This window comes from Xyrauchen texanus, chromosome 33 (assembly GCF_025860055.1).
Source record: "Xyrauchen texanus isolate HMW12.3.18 chromosome 33, RBS_HiC_50CHRs, whole genome shotgun sequence".
In the NCBI taxonomy this organism is placed as follows: Eukaryota; Metazoa; Chordata; class Actinopteri; order Cypriniformes; family Catostomidae; genus Xyrauchen; species Xyrauchen texanus.
The window spans coordinates 8,137,683-8,152,218 of NC_068308.1; the positions used below are offsets into that span (position 1 = coordinate 8,137,683).

The window sequence follows — 14,536 nt, forward strand, 5'->3', positions numbered from 1 at the left end:
ACCGCTTTCCCGGACGGGCGCTTGACCACGCCCCCGCTGCCACAGATATATATAACCGTAATGAGAGCATCAAATGCAGCCTATCTACCCTTATGTTTAATGTGTTAGGTTCCATATATACTGTATATACTACAGTATTTTTAGATAGATAGATAGATAGATAGATAGATAGATAGATAGATAGATAGATAGATAGATAGATAGATAGATAGATAGATAGATAGATAGTTTAGCACATGCAATCACCACTCACTGTTTTAAATTGTTCTTTCACATCATAAATTCAACTTGATATCATGATATCACTTTGCTTGACATTGAAATTTATATAATCTGCTGAATAACCATTTGAGCAACCCAGCTGTTCTCATGAGACAGAGTGGAACATTAAAGGATTAGTTCTCCCAAAAATTATAATTCTCTCATGATTTACCTTTAAGCCATCACAGATGTGTATGTCTTTCCTTCTTCAGCAGAACTGAAATGAAAATTTTTATAAGCACATTTCAGATCTGTATGCCCATACAATGAATGTGAACGGGTGCCATGACGCTGCCAGTCCACCCATCACGGAGCTGTCATGTGACATATGCGCAATGGCGATTTCACACGAGAATTTGAAAGCATGCACTTTGTGTACAACAGAGGAACAAATGCCACGTGAGAGTTTCAAACAGATATACAGCGGTGGGCAGAAGCAGCTATTTAAAGTTAAAACATTTTTGATTATTGATTTGTTTCTTACACCAAACTATCGGTTTGTTTCAAAAGACATTTATTGATGATCAACTAGAGTCATGTGGAGTAATCGTATGCTGCTTAAATATGCCTTTTGGACCATCAAACACCCAGCAGTGCCATGGCCCCCATTCGCTTTCATTGTATGAAAAAACAGAGCTGAAATATGCTTGTAAAAACCATCATTTCGGTTCTGCCGAAGAAGGAAATACATACACATATGGGATGGATTAAACGTGAGTAAATCATGAGAGAATTATCATTTTTGAGTGAACTAATCTTTTAAGAAAGCTTAATGACAGCATCAAATGCAATCTATCTAAACCCTTAATGATGAACAACTTGAAAAGCTCCTGAAGATTATTAACTCTGTAGTGATCCCTGGGGAGACGGAATATCGTGTTAGAAGATGTGGCACATGCTTTTTTCTCAGTGCTTTTAGACCAATGCCAAGGCATCATTAAAATTATGACAAGTGGATAATTTGCAGACAACATTGGTTTTCAAAGAGCTGTTTTGATGTTTGGCAGGTGACAGACTGAAAAATAGCTCTTGTAGGAAATGCTGTCTCAACTGATAGGATTTTTGACAGGACTCTGATGACATTGGTCGGTGTGTCATGATATTTATGGATTCATATGTTTATAAGACATTATCATAAGGCCAAAATTGATCTAGGAGTAATGCATTGCCAATTTTAACTAATAAAAACTATAAAAATATAAAAATGTTATTTTTATTATGTTCATCCATTTAACATGAGAGTTACATTTCACAAAAACAAAAGTCAGTTTTCACAATAATTTTAAAAGTTTTTTTATTTAAATGAGTTGAAATGTTCCCTTTACAAAAAGCTTCACTTTGATGCTGCGCTTTTGCTAAGCGCTACGGGGAACACGTCTCAGTGTGACCAGTTGTGAATATGTATGCAACACGTCAATGAACATTGACTGGAATTTATAGCCTCTGCCGATGTAATCATTTGGCGCACCTGGCGCAGTGGCTATAAATAGATGCATCACCGGTGCATCATCTGACATTTCGTCTTCAGAGCCATTCTGTGATGTGTGCTTTCACAATCTATCAAACTTTCTTTCCTCTGTTAGGAGTTAGATTCTGTTAGGCAGTGTGCAGTTGATACCTTTTCTCCTTTCTGTTTCCTTGAAAAGAAAAGAAAATATATATATATATATCGGTCGTTTAAAAAAAAAATGACTGAGAATCAAGGCAAACCGAGACGGACACACATCAGTTTTGTTTCATTTGTTTGGGGGAAGAGCATGCTGCTCTCGTGTTGGGGCAGGGCGAGTGCGAGCATTGTGATCTGCTTTCGGGCAGAATGCTTCGCGCTCGCCTCGCTCACTTCTGGGAGTCAGCGCCCACACTTCATTCGTGGGGCTCTCGCATGGATCTGGCGGAGGAGCGAGAGACGGGTTTTTCGCTCGCTCTCTCCTCAGATCCAGCCAGTCCTTCCCGTGATCTTGAAGCGCGCTACGGCGCCTCTTCAGTTCATGAGGAAGACCGTGACTCACTTGGTTCAGCGGAGATAGCGCTATCCACCTCCGGGCATTCCGGGTTTGATAAATCAACAGAGGAATTGCTCGACGTGGTTACTCATGCTGTGGCCAAGCTTAAAATAGACTGGCCACGACAACAAGAGACCCCCAAACAGTCCAAATTGGAAGATAGATTTTTGTCTGGTGGCCGGAGGAAGGGACGCCTCATCAGTCCCTTCCCTTCTTTAATGACCTCCATGATGAGCTTTCTCGTTCATGGAGGAGACCTTATACTTCCCGTGTTCACGTGCCCTCGACGTCGATATATTCGACTATCGTGGGTGCTGAGGCACGGAGGTATTCGATGATGCCGCCGGTTGAAGAGAGACACTTGCGGGTTATCTCTCACCAGGCTCGGCATCATCAATGAAAAGACCCTCACTCCCCACAAAGCCATGCAGGACCACCTCCACGCTAGTGGGGAAGGCGTATCAAGCAGCGGGTCAGGCTGGTGCTGCCCTGCACACCATGGCGGTCTTGCAGGCATACCAGGCTGATCTGCTTAAGGACCTGAGTGCAAGTTCCGCGCTCGACGAGGAAGCATTTGCTGAGCTTCGTCGAGCTACGGACCTGTCTCTTCGTGCGACCAAGCAGACAGCCCGTGCTATTGGCCGGTCTATGTCCGCATTGGTCAGCATGGAGAGACATTTATGGCTCAACCTATCAGGCATCAAGGACAAAGATAAAACTTTTCACCTTGATGCCCCAATTTCGCCTTCTGGGCTTTTCGGAGACACTATGACTATGGTTATCTCCAGGTTCCAGGAGGCAAAAAGCCATGAGGAAGCGTTTGGGCAATTCTTCCCTTGCCGCACTCAGGGGGCGGGGCCATCGGCCACCCAGTCCCACCCCGGTGCTCTTAGAAGAGAGGCTCAAAAACAGAGCGTGGCGCGTCGTGCTCCCCCTCGTCAGGACTGGGGACAGGCTCGTCGCTGTCATGTTCTCTGTTGTCTTTTGTTTTTGTGCTTTTATGTTGAAGTTTAGTTTAGTTCCTGTTTCCTGTTTGGTTTTTGTAGTCCTTTGTAGTTTCTTTTTATGATTGGTTTCCCTCTGATTGTTTCTCCTTCCCTGATTGCTTCACCAGGTGTCCCTCATTCCCTTGTTTGTTCCTGTGTGTATTTAAGCCCTGCCTTTTGTTCACTCCTTGTCGATTGTTGAATGTTGTTTAGCCTGGTATGTTTCCCCTGCCCGTGTATTCAGTTTTATGTTTATTTCCCCATTGAGGGTTTTCCTTTGTGTTTATTGGTTTGTCTGTTTAAATAAAGTTTGACTGCATTTGGATCCGCATCTCCTCGTCTGCCTTCGCTGCTCATTCGTAACAGAACAATTAACCACCAATGGATCCAGCGGTCCAGCAGGCTAACTACCGGCTGCTCAGCCTGAGGCAAGAAGGCCGACCTGTAGAGGACGACGTCCGCGACTTCATTGAACTGGCGAGTGTCGCGGACTTCCCTGAATCCTCCCTTGTGGCCTTCTTCAGGGGTAATCTGGACGGTTCGCTGAAGGAGCGGCTGCCACAAGCGACGCGTGGCTGGACTCTCCGCGACTTCCTGGTGGCGACCCTACTGGTGTGTGACTCACCGCTCTCTGTGGGCGTTGCTGTGAAGGACCCTACCACACCATTCACAGTGGAGTCTCTTCAGCCACCCCCGGCGCCCCCTATAACACCAGCCCCACCTGTCAGCGAACCGACCCCCACGCCAGTCGCGCTTCCAGAACCCACACGGTCCACTTCGTCTGCCCGGAGGAGGGAGAGAAGACGGGCTTCCGCCTCCCGGCCCACGCCTGCCACGGTCAACGAGCCTGAGCCCTCTTCAGCCATGGTCAATGAGCCTGAGCCCTCTTCAGCCACGGTCAACGAGCCTGAGCCCTCTTCAGCCACGGTCAACGAGCCTGAGCCCTCTTCAGCCATGGTCAACCAGCCTGAGCCCTCTTCAGCCACGGTCAACCAGCCAGAGCCCTTAGCCCCCGATGTCAGTGAGCCAGCGCCTGTAGCCTCGACCGTCACTGAGCCAGCGCCTGTAGCCTCGACCGTCCCTGAGCCAGCGCCTGTAGCCTTGACCGTCCCTGAGCCAGCGCCTGTAGCCTTGACCGTCCAAGAGCCAGCTCCTCCCGAGCCTTCCAGGTCTCCGCCTCTCGAGCTTTCCAGAGCTTCGCCTTCCAAGCTTCCTAGAGCTCCGCCTCCCAAGCTTTCCAGAGCTCCGCCTTCCGAGCTTTCCAGAGCCCCGCCTTCCGAGCTTTCCAGAGCTCCGCCTTCCGAGCTTTCCAGAGCTCCGCCTTCCGAGCCTCCCGAGCTTTCCAGAGCTCCGTCCTCCGAGCTTTCCAGAGCTCCGCCTTCCGAGCTTCCTAGAGCTCCAACTCCCGAGCTTTCCAGAGCTTCGCCTTCCGAGCTTTCCAGAGCTCCGGGAAGCTCCGCCTTCCGAGCTTTCCAGAGCTCCTCCTCCCGAGCCTTCCAGGGCTCTGCCTCTCCAGTCTCTCGAGCCTTCCAGGGCTCCACCTCTCAAGCCTCTCGAGCCTTCCAGGGCTCCGCTACTCAAGTCTCTTGAGCCCCCTACGACTCCGCCTCTCGAGCCCCCTACGGCTCCGCCTCCTGAGCCTCCTATGGCTCCGCTTCCCGAGCCTCCTACGGCCCCGCCTCCCGAGCCACCCGAGCCTCCGACGGCCCCGCCCTCAGAGCCTCCCGAGCCTCCTACGGCTCTGCCCCCAGAGACTCCAGAGCCTTCCTGGTCTCCGCTCCTAAAGCCTCCTACAGCGCCGCCTACCTTGGCTCCGCCTCCTGAGCCTCCCTCAGCTCCGCCTTCTGAGCCTTCCAAGCCATCACCTCCCTCGGCTTCGCCTCCCGAGCCTCCCTCGGCTCCGCCTCAGAGGCCCTCCTTGGCTCCACCTCACGCGGCTCCGCCGGCTTCCCCAGTGACCACTCCTCCTCCCAGGCCCCCTGAACCGGTCCTTGCCCCATGGCCATCTCCTAGGCCACCAAAACCGGCCTCTGTCCTGTGGCCACCTCCCAGGTCCCCTGATCCGGCCCTTGCCCCACGGCCATCTCCTAGGCCACCAAAACCGGCCTCTGTCCTGTGGCCACCTCCCAAGTCCCCTGAACCGGCCCTTGGCCCACGGCCATCTCCCAGGCCACCAAAACCGGCCTCTGTCCTGTGGCCTCCTCCTAGGCCCCCTGAGGGGGCGACCCTTGCCTTATGGCCAGCCCCCGGGCCATCTAAACCTGCCCTTGCCCGGTCGATACCTCCCAGGCCCCCTGAACCGGTCCGTGCCCGGTCAACGCCACCCAGACCTCCTAAACCTGTCCCTTTGTGCCCCCCGGGGCTGCCTAATTGGCCCCGTGGACTGTCTCATTTCCCCCTGTGCCCCCGTGGACTGCCTAATTGCCCCTTGTGCCCCCATGGACTGCCTGTCTTCTCCCTGTGCCCCCTTGGACCACCTTATTGCCCCCTGTACCTCCTTGGACTGCCCGCCTTCCCCCTGTGCCCCCTTGGACTTCCTGCCTGCCCCCTGTGCCCCCTTGGACTGTCTGTCTGCCCCTGGTGCCCTCATTTTGTTTTTTGTGGGCTTTTTTGTCTTTTGTTTTTGTGCTTTGGGATCATCTGGAATCCGATCCTTTGAGGGGGTTCTGTCATGTTCTCTGTTGTCTTTTGTTTTTGTGCTTTTATGTTGAAGTTTAGTTTAGTTCCTGTTTCCTGTTTGGTTTTTGTAGTCCTTTGTAGTTTCTTTTTATGATTGGTTTCCCTCTGATTGTTTCTCCTTCCCTGATTGCTTCACCAGGTGTCCCTCATTCCCTTGTTTGTTCCTGTGTGTATTTAAGCCCTGCCTTTTGTTCACTCCTTGTCGATTTTTGAATGTTGTTTAGCCTGGTATGTTTCCCCTGCCCGTGTATTCAGTTTTATGTTTATTTCCCCATTGAGGGTTTTCCTTTGTGTTTATTGGTTTGTCTGTTTAAATATAGTTTGACTGCATTTGGATCCGCATCTCCTCATCTGCCTTCGCTGCTCATTCGTAACAGTCGCCCCCGACAGCCTCCAAAGCAAGACCTCAGGGCAGTTATCTCAAGGAGGAAAAAACCCTGAGTGTCTTGCACTTAACCCGGTGGGGGTAGCTCCCCTCGGGACGGGGCGCGTGTCCTATTCACTACGCCCCTCTCGGTACCCTCACAAATCCTCTCCTTCCCCGCCACCTTTGGTGTTTTAGGAAGCAGAGGTTTCTAACTAAAAGTTGGGTGTACCGCTGTTCCTGCCTTATTTCAGGACTCGAAACACCTGACATCCCCTCAACAGGAAGTTCTGAGATTAGTATCCATCCTAGAAAGCCTGGCAGCGTGGAAATTTCTGCCTGGTATTTCTATGTGGGCTCTAAGAACAGTAGAAGAAGGCTACAGAATTAAATTCTCTTGCCATCCTCCGTGTTTCAACGGCATGGTCACCACTTCCGTGGAACTTGATTAGTCATGTCTACTGTAGAAAAAAAAAAACTGCAAATCTCCTGGTTAAAGGGGCCATAGAATGTGTTCCCCTTCCTGAGAGAGAGTCAGGTTATTACACCATATACTTCCTGGTTCCCATGGAGGGTGAGGGGTTGCGTCTGGCATTAGCTCTTAAATCCTGAACTACCCAGTCTGGGTGTTCAAGTCCAAGATGCTGCCTATCAAGACGATCGTGTCAGAAGCGGACACATTAATCAAATTTTATGGTTTAGATGTTTATGCTACTCCGGGCTCTTACGCCCTTGAGTCGACATCTCAAGCTCATGTCTCGTTCTTGTGAGCACAACACAACTGTAGGGGTCTGGACAGCCCCAGTGCGGCGGCGTGGGTATTGCGTTCCCCGTAGTGCTTAGCAAAAGCGCAGCATCAAAGTGAAGCTTTTTGTAAAGGGAACGTCTTGGGTTACATGTGTAACCCTTGTTCCCTGAAAAAAGCGGAACGAGATGCTGCGCTTCTTTGCCGCACTGGGACGTTCCAGGACTGCTCTTCAGACGAAATATCTGATGATGCACTGGTGACGCATCTATTTATAGCCACTGCGCCAGGTGCGCCCAATGATTACATCGGCAGAGGCTATAAATTCCAGTCAATGTTCATTGACGTGTTGCATATATATTCACAGCTGGTCACACTGAGACGTGTTCCCCGTAGCGCTTAGCAAAAGCGCAGCATCTCGTTCCGCTTTTTTCAGGGAACAAGGGTTACACATGTAACCCGAGACGTTTTACTAGGTCTGAATCAATGTCAGAAATTACAGTAACAGGGGCTCAGGGCCAAAATGCTCCAAAAAGTGACAACAATGTCCCCAAAAATTAAACAATGGTGGCAAATAGAGCAAATATTGTATCTTTGTGTAACATAAAAATGTGATGATGTTTATTTGAGTTTCCAGGTGAAGGCTAATTTTGTTAGCTTTGTTAGATTAACATGACATACTGTGTATTTTATATTTTAATTAATGGATAGATTTTAACTGAATGGATTTTAGGTGAGACAAATTCACTTGTGCATGCGTCTCTTTAACACATTTGACTTTTTTCTGTTTTTCATGAGTAAGAATTTGAAGTAGATATGACAGGAAACAGGGGAGTCTTGTTAACAAAAGCTAAATTATTAGCAGGTGAATTGGTGCTGGCTTGATCTACTGTGCCGCACCTCTATGAGGTGCAAAGGGAGGGGTCCGGAGAGTGTACAGAAAGAGCTTATGACAGCAGTACGGCCACAGGAGCATATGGGCCACACAGCAGGCCTGTCTCATTAAACCAAGACAAAGTATCAGAACACTACCTGTCCAAACCAGAGCATTCTGAAAAATCTAGTGTATGTAAAATATGTTTTCTGTTGCTATAAAAGGAAAAGAGGTAAATCAAAGCCATATAAACACCCAAACACAAGGAGGTGTATAAAACCTGAAGAAAGCTACCAGTTGCCATTTGCATTTAAGAAAAATGCAGTTGAACAATCCAATCCCAATGGTCAATCGCACCAACAAGCTGTCTTACATTTCTAGGTATAAAGTAATATCAGACTGGTCATCCAGGTATTTCGAGTCATTCTTTCTATGTCTCATATAACTCTGCGATCTCTACAAGTAAGCTAATAAGATAATTTAAACTCCAAGCAATATTACCATCAATATTGTCCATTTAGATATTTATTTGGCAAAGCAGTTATGTAATAAGTGGAATAAGGAGCCGTCCAACAGTCAATTTCACAATGTAAACACCAACAGAACTCTGACTTATGCTTGCCATATAGTTTGAGAGGGTCTTAACAGATTAGCATTGAAACATGTATCTTCACAAAGGTCGTCCTCACAGGTTTATTTGATTCCTCATTGGGCAGTCTGTTGGTTTGTATTGGGAAACATAAAACCTCTTGTCTTGGTGCCTCTTCTCTGATTGTGCCTTTGTTTAAGGTTAAACCTGGTATCTGTTTCTGCCATGTGATATTTCATGTGGTTTATAATGTGCACTGTGCTTAAATGTAGCTTTTTATGAAGTTGCTTGCATAGTCCTGTTTTTATTTATATATTTATTTGTTTTTTATTATTAAAATAAGCAATGTGTGTTTTCTTAACTAAATGTCTATTTAATTTAGAATTTACTGTAGGAAGTAAACATTTTCTAGTTCACTTACAACTCCTCAAAGTTGTATTGCCTGCCTTTTAATTTATTTCACAAAATTATTTTGAGACATGTTAACATCAAGCCACTATTATCAGATTTGGCTATTGCAGAACTATGACAATACAGTATGTCCGTCATAGTCATTTATTCATGTATTTATTCATCCATTTATTCATCTATTCTTTTCATAACAGCTTAAACGGTTTCGAGAGATAATAGGACATGTTTCTCATTATTTTGTATATTTTTATTTTGTTCTCTGGATGAGAGTCCTCTTGTGAAAGAGTGGTGTGGTGTACACTATAGGGAACATTTCAAGGAAACATGCGAGCAATACAAAAACCAAAGAACTACATCATAGGCAGTGTATAGATGTACAGTACACTCAGTTCAGTTCAATGAGAGTGAACAATGGACTTGTCAAGGGAGAATTCAGAGTGTATATATATGATTAAATCTCTTAATAGAGCAGCAATGTGGCATGTCACCATCTTAACACTTTGGTTTAAAGACAGATACAGTAAGTTGTGATAAGCACATACACACGCACAAGTTGAAACTGTGATGCCAACTACATAACACCACTGAGTTAAGATGAGATCTGAGAAAAACAAGTCTAGCATGGTGTTTCTTTTGCTGTGATGTTTGCACTTGAGGTGGCAGAAAAACATGAACTTGGAGAGGAAGGGCACAGTCTTCTGTTTTTATCAGAAGTTTAACATCCTTTCACTGTAGTAAACCCCATCAGCTTATATTAGTTTACTATGATATGCAGACACGTCTTAGAAATTGGGCTGTCAATGAATTTGCTGATAAATGACCCCAAATATAGATATATAGATACTGTATATTATAATATGAATGATAAAACAATACATTTTAATAACAAATATAATATGTAGGACTTAAATGAAATATAATAATTCAAACATTCAAATTATTTGCATTATTGTGGCAGACAAGTAAAGCATAGATTAGACAATACAAAAAGTCACTTTAGAAGTCGATTTCTATTAGGAAGACATGCAGGCTTGAGTGAAGTTTAAGATGCCATTTATATGATAGATGTAAAACAGAAAGTAATGTCTCTCTCTTTGGCGTAGGCCCCGTCGGGAGTTGTACCCGGAACCGTCATGTCCTGCCGGAGATAGGAGGCAGGGGCGAGAAGCCTACCACCGTGCGGGACAGGGCTCAACTGGTGGTGGTGGGGTGGTGGCGGTTGCAATGTTAGCACACCGAACCAGCAATGTGATAGATTGTGAGCGGACTTATAAAGCATTGGCTTACATGCGATTGGCTAGGAATTACCCAGCTAATGATGTGATGATGTACAGCTGCTTGTCTTCCCGCTAGAACTACGCTGCGCTTCCATATATTGTTTGTTTTAATTCCATATAATTAAACAAGCCTACAGTCAACAGCAATCCATTTTTTCAATTGAATTTGTCATTCTTGCATTCTGTCTGCGCCATTTTTAATTGTTAGACTATGTTCATATGTCAGACGGATGATTTGAAAGGTCATAAATGCTGGGTTTTTAGGACACTGAGTCAAGATAAAATTACTTGAAGCTTTGAAAATCACGCCTTGAGACCGCTGCATTTTGTTTTGCTTTGCCAACCTGTCAAGGTTGTCCTGTCCTGTGCGACCGGATCTCATTCTTTGGCTGTGCTGCTTGTGAGGCGGGCTGACTACCCAATGCAGATGCAGCTCTTAAAAACACAAAGATGAACAAATGTGTCTCAATGCAAAGAATGCAGAGAACGGACTTGCGTTCTTATGAAGACCAGTCTTGTCAAGCTACCTTAGAAGAACAAACTCAGAAGAACAGGAGGATGTACAAGACTTTTGATATGTGCTGCTATCTTCATCAAGCCAGTGAGGTTTTGCAGGACTAGTGACACGCTAAAATGTAATCAAATCTGTTAACACTTGTGATCAAGAACATATATGGGTAATTTTATGCATTCTCTGTACTCGTGTTATTGAGTTTTGGAACTGAACTTTGGCAGTGTATGATGATGTCAAACGACTCCTCGAGAATGTAAGAACACAAAAAACACACTGGTAAAACAGCCATAGTATATCAATCTCCACTGTCACATTTTTTCTTATTTTGTTTTTGTCGATTCGCATTCTTCGAGCATACTGGCACCTTCTGTGCAGAGAGGAGAATTTCTAATAAAAAATAACTTGCATATTAATCTGTTTCTCACCCACACATCTCATATTGCTTCTAAAGATATTTATATATTTAACCACTGGATTCTTATGGATTACTTTTATGCTGCCTATATACTTTTGAGAGCTTCAATATATATATATATATATATATATATATATATATATATATATATATATATATATATTGACTAATATATATATATAGTCTTCAGGGGATCTGTAAACATATGAATATATCTAAATTTGTACATTTGTAAAAGCCAATATGATATTGTGCACTTCAATATCTACCAAACATATGAAAATGAATGTACAATTTAAATGCAAATACCTATGAATACAAACAAGATCCCCTCTGGATGTAACTCTTAACAGTTTAAAGTCCAAATTCCACCAATTTAAACAGCAAGACTGATTCTATGAGGGTGTTCGGCTCAGAGTGGGCTAATTATCATGAATCAACTTTATTATTTCTGTCTGATTCACGTTTGGTTTGTTGTCTTTTTGCTCTGCTGTGTGCACAGTGGACACAATTAGCAAATTGATGGCCGTGCTAAACCGTTTCTTTCATTAAGCAGGCAGGCAGGCTTGGCAGATGGTGGCCCCTGTACTGGAGCCAGTCCCCACACGCACAGCTGGCCAAAGCTGTATATTCATAGACAGAGGTAGTGAGCTAGCACTGTCAGGCTCACACAAAGGAATGGCCCATCTGAGGCAGCCCCAAGGGTGAAGAAACGCCTCCCTCCATGCATGCTTATCTTAGAGTGCTGAAGCACTTTATGTGCATGCTTGTTCTTAAGAGTGTTCTGTGTTTCAGAATAAAAAACTTTCCCTTGAGTCAATCTTTCACAGTTGTATGATGGAAATATGTGCTTGATTTAATTTCTATTGAATCCTACAGTAAAACAAAGATGAACTTATCATATTGGAACCAAGTATTCACAACAAGGTCATAAATTAAGCTATTAGTGTAAACACCTGAGACATACTCATGAATGCCATTTGTGTACCACAGTTTGTGTCCATGACTTACTATTGATATACGCAAGAGGATAATTAACAGAACTTACGAACATCATTTGATACATTTGAATCTTTTTAATTTTACAATTCAAAATTTTATTTTTGAATGTGTTTTTCATTGGAATCAATATGTTATTGTCTCCATTCATCACTAATACATTTTCATTTTTAAACATCATGTGTTCACTATCTTTTAAATTATGATTATTTTTTATATTTTTCTAAAACTCCTGTAACACTGCTGCGTATAAGAGTACATGCACATATATACACCTTTTAATGATGGAATATAATGGTATAAATAGTTTTGTATTTTGTAGTGTATACTGTATGTCTCCTGTTTTCCCATCCTAACGCTTTGTTTACTTTCTGATACATGTATGTACTGCATATTTAGACATTTTTGGAAAAATCTTCAATTTGTGTCCCCAAAGTGTCCCCATGAAAGCTTTCAATGTAACAGGGTTGCCACAAAACATGTGTGATGTATTACAAGGTAAACTGATGTATTTTTTAACAATTAATTTAAAGATTGAGGGGATGCGCCCAAAGTCTACAGCGGTAGGCCTACTTATGGCCCGAATTGGGAAAATATTATTAGCCTACTTGAAAGATCAGCAGCACTAACATTTTCAAATGAAATAATAAAAAAAAGTTTAGATTATTTTTATTTTTTTTTACACAAATGACACTGTTTCCAAGAATGACCCACCTAAAGTGGGAATATGCTCATTAATCTTTAAAAACTGGCAAACCTTTCCTCTAAACCATGACACAGATGTCCATTACTGTGTGTCAACAGAAATGGAGAAAGTCATTTTGGTCTATAATATGGGAGAGTTATGGGTCACAGGGGACAGATGGATCTGAACAGAATGTACCCATTGTGACTCAGTCCTATGTATCATATCCTCGTCATGCTCCCTCCTGGTTCAGATCTAAACTGTCATTATCGCAAATTATTGTCCAATATACATCAACCAATCTAATTAGATTCCCGGTGGCCTTACAATTACATTACAGTGACTGTTTGAATGAGTAAATAATTTATAACAATATAAACTAAATCAATAGAGTGCACAGCCATTATATGACTCAAAAGACTGTGACAGCATCAATGCTATACTGCACAGACCCTGTCAATAGAAACATTCTCTCTTTGAGTGTGTGTCTCTCTCTCTCTTACTTGTGACAGCATGGCTGAAGGTACTTTGAGTTCCTCTACACAGTGCTTTCATAGAATATAAAATAAAAGTGTCCTCTTTGTTTAAGTTCATGCAAATGCATTGGTTTGATATAATGCTGTTATCTTCATATCAGCCACTATCTTCATAGTATAAAGATAGTGGCTGACTGACAGGGTTGGGAGGGTTACATTTGAAATGTATTCCACTACAGATTACAGAATACATGCTGTAAAATATGATTGTGACTGGTATCATGTGCATGTAAAATGGATAGAAATAGCATTTTAGCTTAGTGTAAAGCTGTCAATTTACAGCTACACACAACACAATAGTACATGGTCCAAAAACTAGTTTTACTTAAATATAATCAATTTCTCCTTAAATAAAATGTTATTTCTTTAATCAATTGATATATTTTTACTCTTGGAATTCCTAAAAAATGTAATCGAGTGAAGCATTATCATGCATTATTCCGATCATCAATGTAATTTTCAATGTAACTACAGCCAAGCTCATCCTCACTGTTGTCATTTGGAAGAGTTAACGTCTAGGTTACGTATGTAATCTCCGTTCCCCGATGGAGGGTACGAGACGTTGTGTCGGAGAAGCGACACTAGAGGTCTCTCTTGAGCACCGATATATGCCTCTGATCTATGAAAAAAGGCCAATGAGAAGTTGGCAGATGGTATTTGCATCCCTCACCCCCGGACATACGGGTATTTAAGCGGGCAAATACGGTAGTTCATTCAGGATTTTTCTGAGGAGCCGGAAATGGTCCAGCCACAACAGTGGCTCGGCTCAACAACATGACAGGGAAGACACAACGTGGAGAGAGCGACAGTAGGGGAACGTCTAGGTTACTTATGTAACCTTCGTTCCCCTATGGAGGGAATGAGACGTTGTGTCTTCCCTGTCATGTTGACCCCTAGTGTCGTCGGAGACGACACTAGGGGTCCCACTTCAATCATGCCATGCACTGAGCCGTGTAGGTGAACTACTGATACAGAACCGGGCAGGTATCCTTACGTGCAAAACGCAACCAGCTGTATCAGGCTGCATGTACCCTTCCCCAATGCCCCATTAAAGTCATCGGAATCCTTCTGGTTACCCTAGTGAGGGGAACAAGGTGATGCTTGCCAACCTGGGAACGGGCCAAGCCTGGCCGGGCCGCTTTTCTCTCTATGTTTCTCGCATAGAGCAATTACACAAAGATACAAAAAGCCCTGAATT

The 14,536-nt window shown here is 44.0% G+C and overlaps 1 protein-coding gene across 1 annotated transcript in view; it reads right to left on the minus strand.

Moving 5' to 3' along the window:
• Window positions 1–14,536, minus strand: part of LOC127626593 (phytanoyl-CoA hydroxylase-interacting protein-like) — a 42,484-nt gene that overhangs the window by 26,657 nt on the left and 1,291 nt on the right. The window lies entirely within an intron of this gene.